This window comes from Netta rufina, assembly GCF_964035555.1.
Source record: "Netta rufina genome assembly, chromosome: 1".
NCBI lineage: Eukaryota > Metazoa > Chordata > Aves > Anseriformes > Anatidae > Netta > Netta rufina.
In genome coordinates this window covers 137,374,336-137,380,989 of record NC_140123.1, presented here as the reverse complement: position 1 = coordinate 137,380,989, position 6,654 = coordinate 137,374,336, and positions in this window count along the sequence as shown.

The window sequence follows — 6,654 nt, the reverse complement described above, 5'->3', positions numbered from 1 at the left end:
AAAAAGCAAACAAAAACAACAACAAAAAAAGGAAATACTACATAGGAAATGCAAACTTAAACATCCTAATTAGGCAGGTATTATATGTAAATAGATTGGGGTAAATATTTTCTGAAAAACAGAGTTTGGTTATCCCAAATAAAGTCTGCCAATTTATTTTATTTTGGCTTAAGAAAATAAGAAGTTACACAAACAAACTGAAGAGAGAAGGGACTATGTTTGCTGGGAAATTTGCCAACACAATTTGGATTCAAGTCCATCCTCTTCAAGGATCTGAGCGCACTCCCTGGGATACGCCCTTATCTTTTCTATACAAGTTTAGCCCTGAGGTGGGTTGCTCTCAAACTGTTCCTGGAGCTGTTTCACCTTTCACGAATATCTGTCAAAGTTCTAATCCTTGTGCAAATAAATCTTGTATTTGTATGTTGACAATGCGAAACTGGAATGACAGCTCTCTGTTCCACATGACTATACTCTGCATTTTCTTGGGTATGGCATTATTGTAGCATGTGATAGAAGGATCCAAATGCCTATAAACAAGATTTTTTAAGAGACACTGTAGAAAGAAAGAAACAATCTCATAGCACCATGATCTAAAATAAAAAAAAATAAACCCCCATACTAAGCTTCTTGGTACAAGAAAATGTAGTCCAGGACACACAACAGTGCTTTTGCTGTTCAGAGTCATGACCAATGCTTTCTCAGTAACTCCCCAACAGCATCATTCCAGAGATGTTCACCTTCTCCCCAAATACACTCAGGAAAACATCATTCTCCTGACTACTACGAGTCAGTATACTTGAAAGATTTGTGTTAAAAGGGACAGACAACACTCAGCAGAGACTGAAATGTAACACAAAAGCATACAGGTGGGGCATAACTGAGATCATACTTTATGCAAATTCTCCAAGTCTTCAGTCTATGCCTCTTCTTTCATCAGCCGGTTGCACAGTTAGCATCTCTTCAGATTCCTTCAGAATTAAAGAAAGAGGCACAAAATATGTGCCTAATTCAAAGCTGGCTCTTTTTTATTAACATCAAAAGGCTTTGGATCAGGCCCTAATAGGGAAAAAAAAAAAAAAAAAAAAGGCTCTCCACAAGACTATTGTGCATTTGTAATTAGATATACAATAGGTCTTTTGTGATTCCTCTCCTTGATGCACCTATCATTATACATATGTTAGGAGATAACATGTCATTAAAGAGTCATAATGTCAGTCAGAGAGTCATACAGAAGCCGAAGGTATTTTCTTTCGGCCTGCCAAGTAGCAGTTCTGATAAGAGATCACCTGCCCAAGAACTGTGCATTCCTATCTCACCACTAACATTTTCTTCCAAATACACAGATGCCTTGCCACAAATTATTGTGGTTGAAAGGGTTTGAGTTGCAGGGGAGAGAGGGGAAGAGGGAAAAGGGAGTTGTTATTTTAAAACCATTTAAAATTTCTTCTGCCTGCTTCTACGTTTGAAAATTGCTTATGCCTGGAGGTTAGAGAATGGCTATTCCTAAGCATCTGTTTTCTGACTTCATCTCCACCCCCGCCACCCAAAATCATGTTTTTATGGGCTTCGGAGCAGTTATGAATTGCTAATTTACAACTGAAAAATACACGTTTCAGATGACATAGCATGGTCTTCACAGAAATTCAAGGCCCTACCTGTAAAAGGGTAAAATTTCCCTTACAGCCAACTAAAAAGGCAATACAGTGTGATACCAGACATATGTAGCATACCCAGTAGAAAAAAGAAAGCTGTAATAAAAATATCAAAAGACGAAAACAGTCTTTCTAACATCACCTCCCAAATGGTTGTTCAGTAACATTTTTTTAATATGAGTGAATAATGTAAATCTTTGACCTAGTCTAAGTTCCATAGGAGAACAGATAAAACCACTTTTTATGTTTTAAACCTTGCATAGCTGAAGTCTTCTTGAAGAAAAAAAGATAAGATTCTACTACCCTTACACTGCTTAAATGCCTCATACTGTGAGTAGTTGCCAAGTAATGTACTATAGAACCCTGTTTCACAGCATGAGCAATAAAAGCTAACCAGAAAGTTTATAGGTTAAGTCATTCTGAATACGTGAGAACCTAAAGTTAGGAAGATTCTTGGAAAGAGGATTTTAGGTTTGATCAAAACCTACACAGCAGTTCTGTGTAAGATTCCCATGAACCCCTGACAGTAGTGGTGTTTTTATCACTTGTACTCGTTTACAGAAATCTTGAACAAGATGGGGTGGAAATAACTCCAAAAGAGACAGACAGCATACAGGAGGTTGATGGTTGCATCAGAATTTTTTTGTCAGCAGTGATTTGTGGACTGACAGCATCTTGTCTCAAAGTTGAGTATTACTGTACAGAAGCACCATATTTATTGTTTGCCCTGGAAAAGGCTTTACCCAGACACCAGGGTAAAATCTTTGTAGGCAAAAACTGGTAAGGCAGAGTAAACTATTTGAATTTCTGAAAATTATTTATAAAGGGTGTCTTATCCTAAGGCACACCCTTAGAAACATCTGGAAAATATCAGACAGTGGAAAATCAACAACAGATCAAATAATCATAAATTCCAACCAAAAAATGGAGTGAGTGAAGGAGGATTCGGAGAGCTTACATTCATCGTTGAATAAATAATGGTACAAGTACCATCACATATAAGATATCTGTGCTCAGGTGCTGATCAGGATCTCTCTCTCCTACTAAAGCATATATGATTAGATGATGTGCAACACATTGTATAACTGGATACTCTAAAACTGGACAGTGTCTAATCTGCCTTCCACTAGAAAAATAGTCATTGTAGTAGTTCTTTTTCTTTTATAAAAGATAGACAGCTTGTATTTCAGAAGCTAAACATGTCTCACCCTTCTAATTAAAATAAAGGAACTTAAATGAAATTTAGAAAACAATGATATTTGTAGGACATAATATATGTTATTGGTAATGTGAATACTCTTAAGAAAAAATTAAAAATCCACATACCATATATGATCAGGACAGCAATTTTAAAGGTGTGAATACCTGATCCCCATTAGTTCGCAAAATCCAGACTCCTTTTCCAAACTCCACCCTCCTTTTGGTGGAAGGAAAAAAAAAAGACACAGATTATACTAAAACAGACTCTAAGTTGATTAAATAGAAAACATACTCTGAGAATGGCAGTGTTAATAATTGTAGAAGAAGATGTTTAAACTTCATCCATCTTACAGCTTTTGTCCTGGTTCCTAAGACTTACTGTAGGTATGGGGAGCCACCCTTTGGTCATTATTGTAAATGCAAAATCAATACAACATAGCATGGATGCTGAGAGTTTCTGCCCTCTGAGGACTAGGTAACTGCTTTTAAGTTCACTGAAAGATACCCCAGGGATCACCCCTGGTTTAACATCATTTACAGTATATACCTTACCTTACAGGGATGATAAGGATGATTAATTACTACTCATGCAGATCGCTGAGCTTGTTATGTGCTAAACATTGTCATTGCACTCAGTACCTTCCATTCTCTCTCACATAACTAATGCGGGTCAACTTCCACAAATGCTGAATCTGTAGCATCATTTCTCACTAAAATGAGGATTAAAGGAAACAAAACACTTGTAGCTTGGTAGAGTTCTCTTCCAAGAGCCCAGAACTGAATATAGGAAAAGGTTCTCCCCAAATTACAAATTACACTTTCATCATGGCGACTGATAGACACAGACCTGTGTGAAAAACAAGCTAACAAATAAAAAAGGCCAACTGCTACCATATGATTTCATCAAAACAGTCTGGACACTGATGTGGAAGGACAAAACCCTCAAAGAATGGAAAACAGATATTAAGACAAAGAAAGGTCAGCTGACAGGGCAGAAAGGGAAATCTATGGAAACTGACCAGAGAGATTAAACTTAAGCCCCACACAACTCTTATTTCACATTGAAAACCACAAACCATTCCTGGAAAGGAATAAACTATTATGCTGTCTCTTAGGCTTGATGTGAGCAACATTTTAAACACTTCTCTATTTTATGAGAAGGAACTGAAGTTCCCAGAGTTTTCCATTTATTCTTCCCCCAGGACTTTAGAGGCTGTTGATCTTCCTTTCAATGTGGGATCATCCTCTACCATAGTCAGCTTTTACTGGTTAGTATCAAGTGGACACAGTCCATGAGACTATGAAGATGAAAAGTGGATACGTAAACACTGGATAACCCAGACATGGCAGGAAAGCAGCAGTTCTGGATTTGGATACAGACTTGAGAACACCAAGACTAGGAAGGTTAGACAAACAATAAGCCAGTAGGTGACAGAAACAAAAGAAAGAAACACACTGGAAATAGCCATCAGTTCAAAATGAAGGTAGTTAGCAGACCAAAATGAGATTACTAGTTGCTTTCTATCCTGTCACCTTCCATCAAGCAGTTTTAATAACCAAGTCTCCGGTTACAAGGAGAATATACATACTTCTTCACACATTCAAGAGATCTCACAAACACTACCACACCAAACAAACAATTTGTTTCTCCACACCAACATTCGTACTCACGTGTTATACTGGGGAGCAAAGATGCAAGAAGGTGATCTCTCCAAGGTAAGTTAGAAGAAACATCAGGATAACACTGATGAATTTCCAGGTGATCAGATCATAAGGCCCCTTGCTCTAAACGTGTATCACTGTTCAAAGAAAGCTTATTTGCCCTAAAGTTAGGACCCTTTTCCCCACCATGAAAGTAAATACAGTACAGTTAATCATTGAACAACATTTCCACTGGTTAAAAAGCAGCTTTTTAATTACTCACTGTTAGTGACTCTCAATAAGTTTTCCTTGGCCTGAAGGGCAGAAGCTGCTCAACAGTGCCTTATGTGGAATATTAAAGTGATGGAAAGAATATGAGAAAGGCAAGGGACGGTTTGGCAGTTTTGTGATGTTTTTTTTTTTTTCCCCTCCTAATTTATAGGAACACCCACATTGCATACCCCTCTGTAATGAATTTTGTTTTAAAAAAAATCTATATTTGTTTCATTTTGTAGTCATACAGTCCAATTAGTCTGGTACCATTAAATTCAACACCAGTTTTGATTTGTGACTGTTAGATGTCAGCATTGATGAATTTGCACCACAGATTCACACAAGGGTCTGATAATATTTACATTCTGAGCCGCTTTCTCTTCTCTATTTGAGCAGGTTCTCCAGACTGCACTGTGGTCACTTTATAACTGGAAGCTGAAACCAGCACGTACTTACCCAGCATGGAAGGGCCTCTCATGAAAAAGAATAATCATATCAGAAACATTGTATCACTGCTTTTGGAATGATGCCTGCACTATGAAATGGATGTGTTTGAACGGACTTCATAGATATACCACTCTGCAAATCTGGGAATGTCAGTTCTTCAAAATTACTTTGCCAGGGAAGAGAATGCTGCAACTCAAATGTGGTTTGTTCCATTACTATTGAACTGAGTTGAATGAAGGATGATTGTAGGGTAGTGAATGTGGAACTGAAGAGAAATGAAGGAAAGCAAGTAAATTAATGTGGCTGAGATAACTTTTGTTCTGGTTTTCATCGGACAATGGAATACTGTCTATATTTATTCTGAAACACTTTTGAAATTTATGGTTAAAAAATATCACTTAAGAATCTTATGAAAGTCATCTTATTTCTTCATTACAGAAGAGCCATTGTTTGGTCTGATACCACTGTCATTACATATTACCTGCTCAGCGCATCAGGTTTTCAAAGGAATGAACACATAGACAAGGGCTTAATTCATGAAATTCATGCATACAACTGAATGATAGACACTAGTTTGGGCTTAAGTGTAACATACTCAGCCAGGCTGCAGAATTCCTACCCAAGAGGTTAATCTTGGATATCCAAAGTACCTTGCTTAATGTCTACCTATATCATAAAAAGGTTCAAACCCAAACGCTCTCATTCTAGACCAAAGTTTCCTGGGATTTTCTATTTGGTTTGCTATCCATGATCAGAAGCACTGAGAGTATGCACCTAAGCACTGAATGTCAGACAGGTATTTGGCAAGGCACTTCAAGTCTAATAGCTCTTTTAGCACCAATTTCATTCAAGACCATGGAGAAGAAAGGGGTTAAAAGAGCCTTTAGGGTAGGGAACCATTGCAGCCTTTTCCTCCTCTGTACAAAAAGGCACTTATCTTCAAAAGATAATTCAGATTCATGAATTCAAAAAAAAAAAAAAAAAAAAAGACATCTCCAAATATCAGGAATGTGTTCAGTTGAATTAAATCTCATCTTCTCATTTCAAGAAATAGCTGGTGCAGAACCAACCAACATCCCTACAATACGCTCAACACATACCTAACTTGGTTATCTGTTTCCTAGAGGCAGCAGCTGTGAAACATTTCCATGATGACCAAGACCTTCTCCTTTTCCTGTTGTGAGAGCACACATTCCACACTTGGGCAGGTGCCTTCGGAAGACCCCTGTGAACCTGTCAACTATAAAAAGGGGCCCGCCATGATTATATCTCAGGCAATATGCAGAAACTGGGGAATGCAAAGGAGTATTCATGGTGACTATCTCATTACATTCTTTAGAGAAACTAACAGATTTGGGTGGCAAACAAGGTAATCTTTATCAGGTTCCTGGTATCTCAAGAGCCAACATTTATGCACATCTGTTAGAGCTGGTGTTGG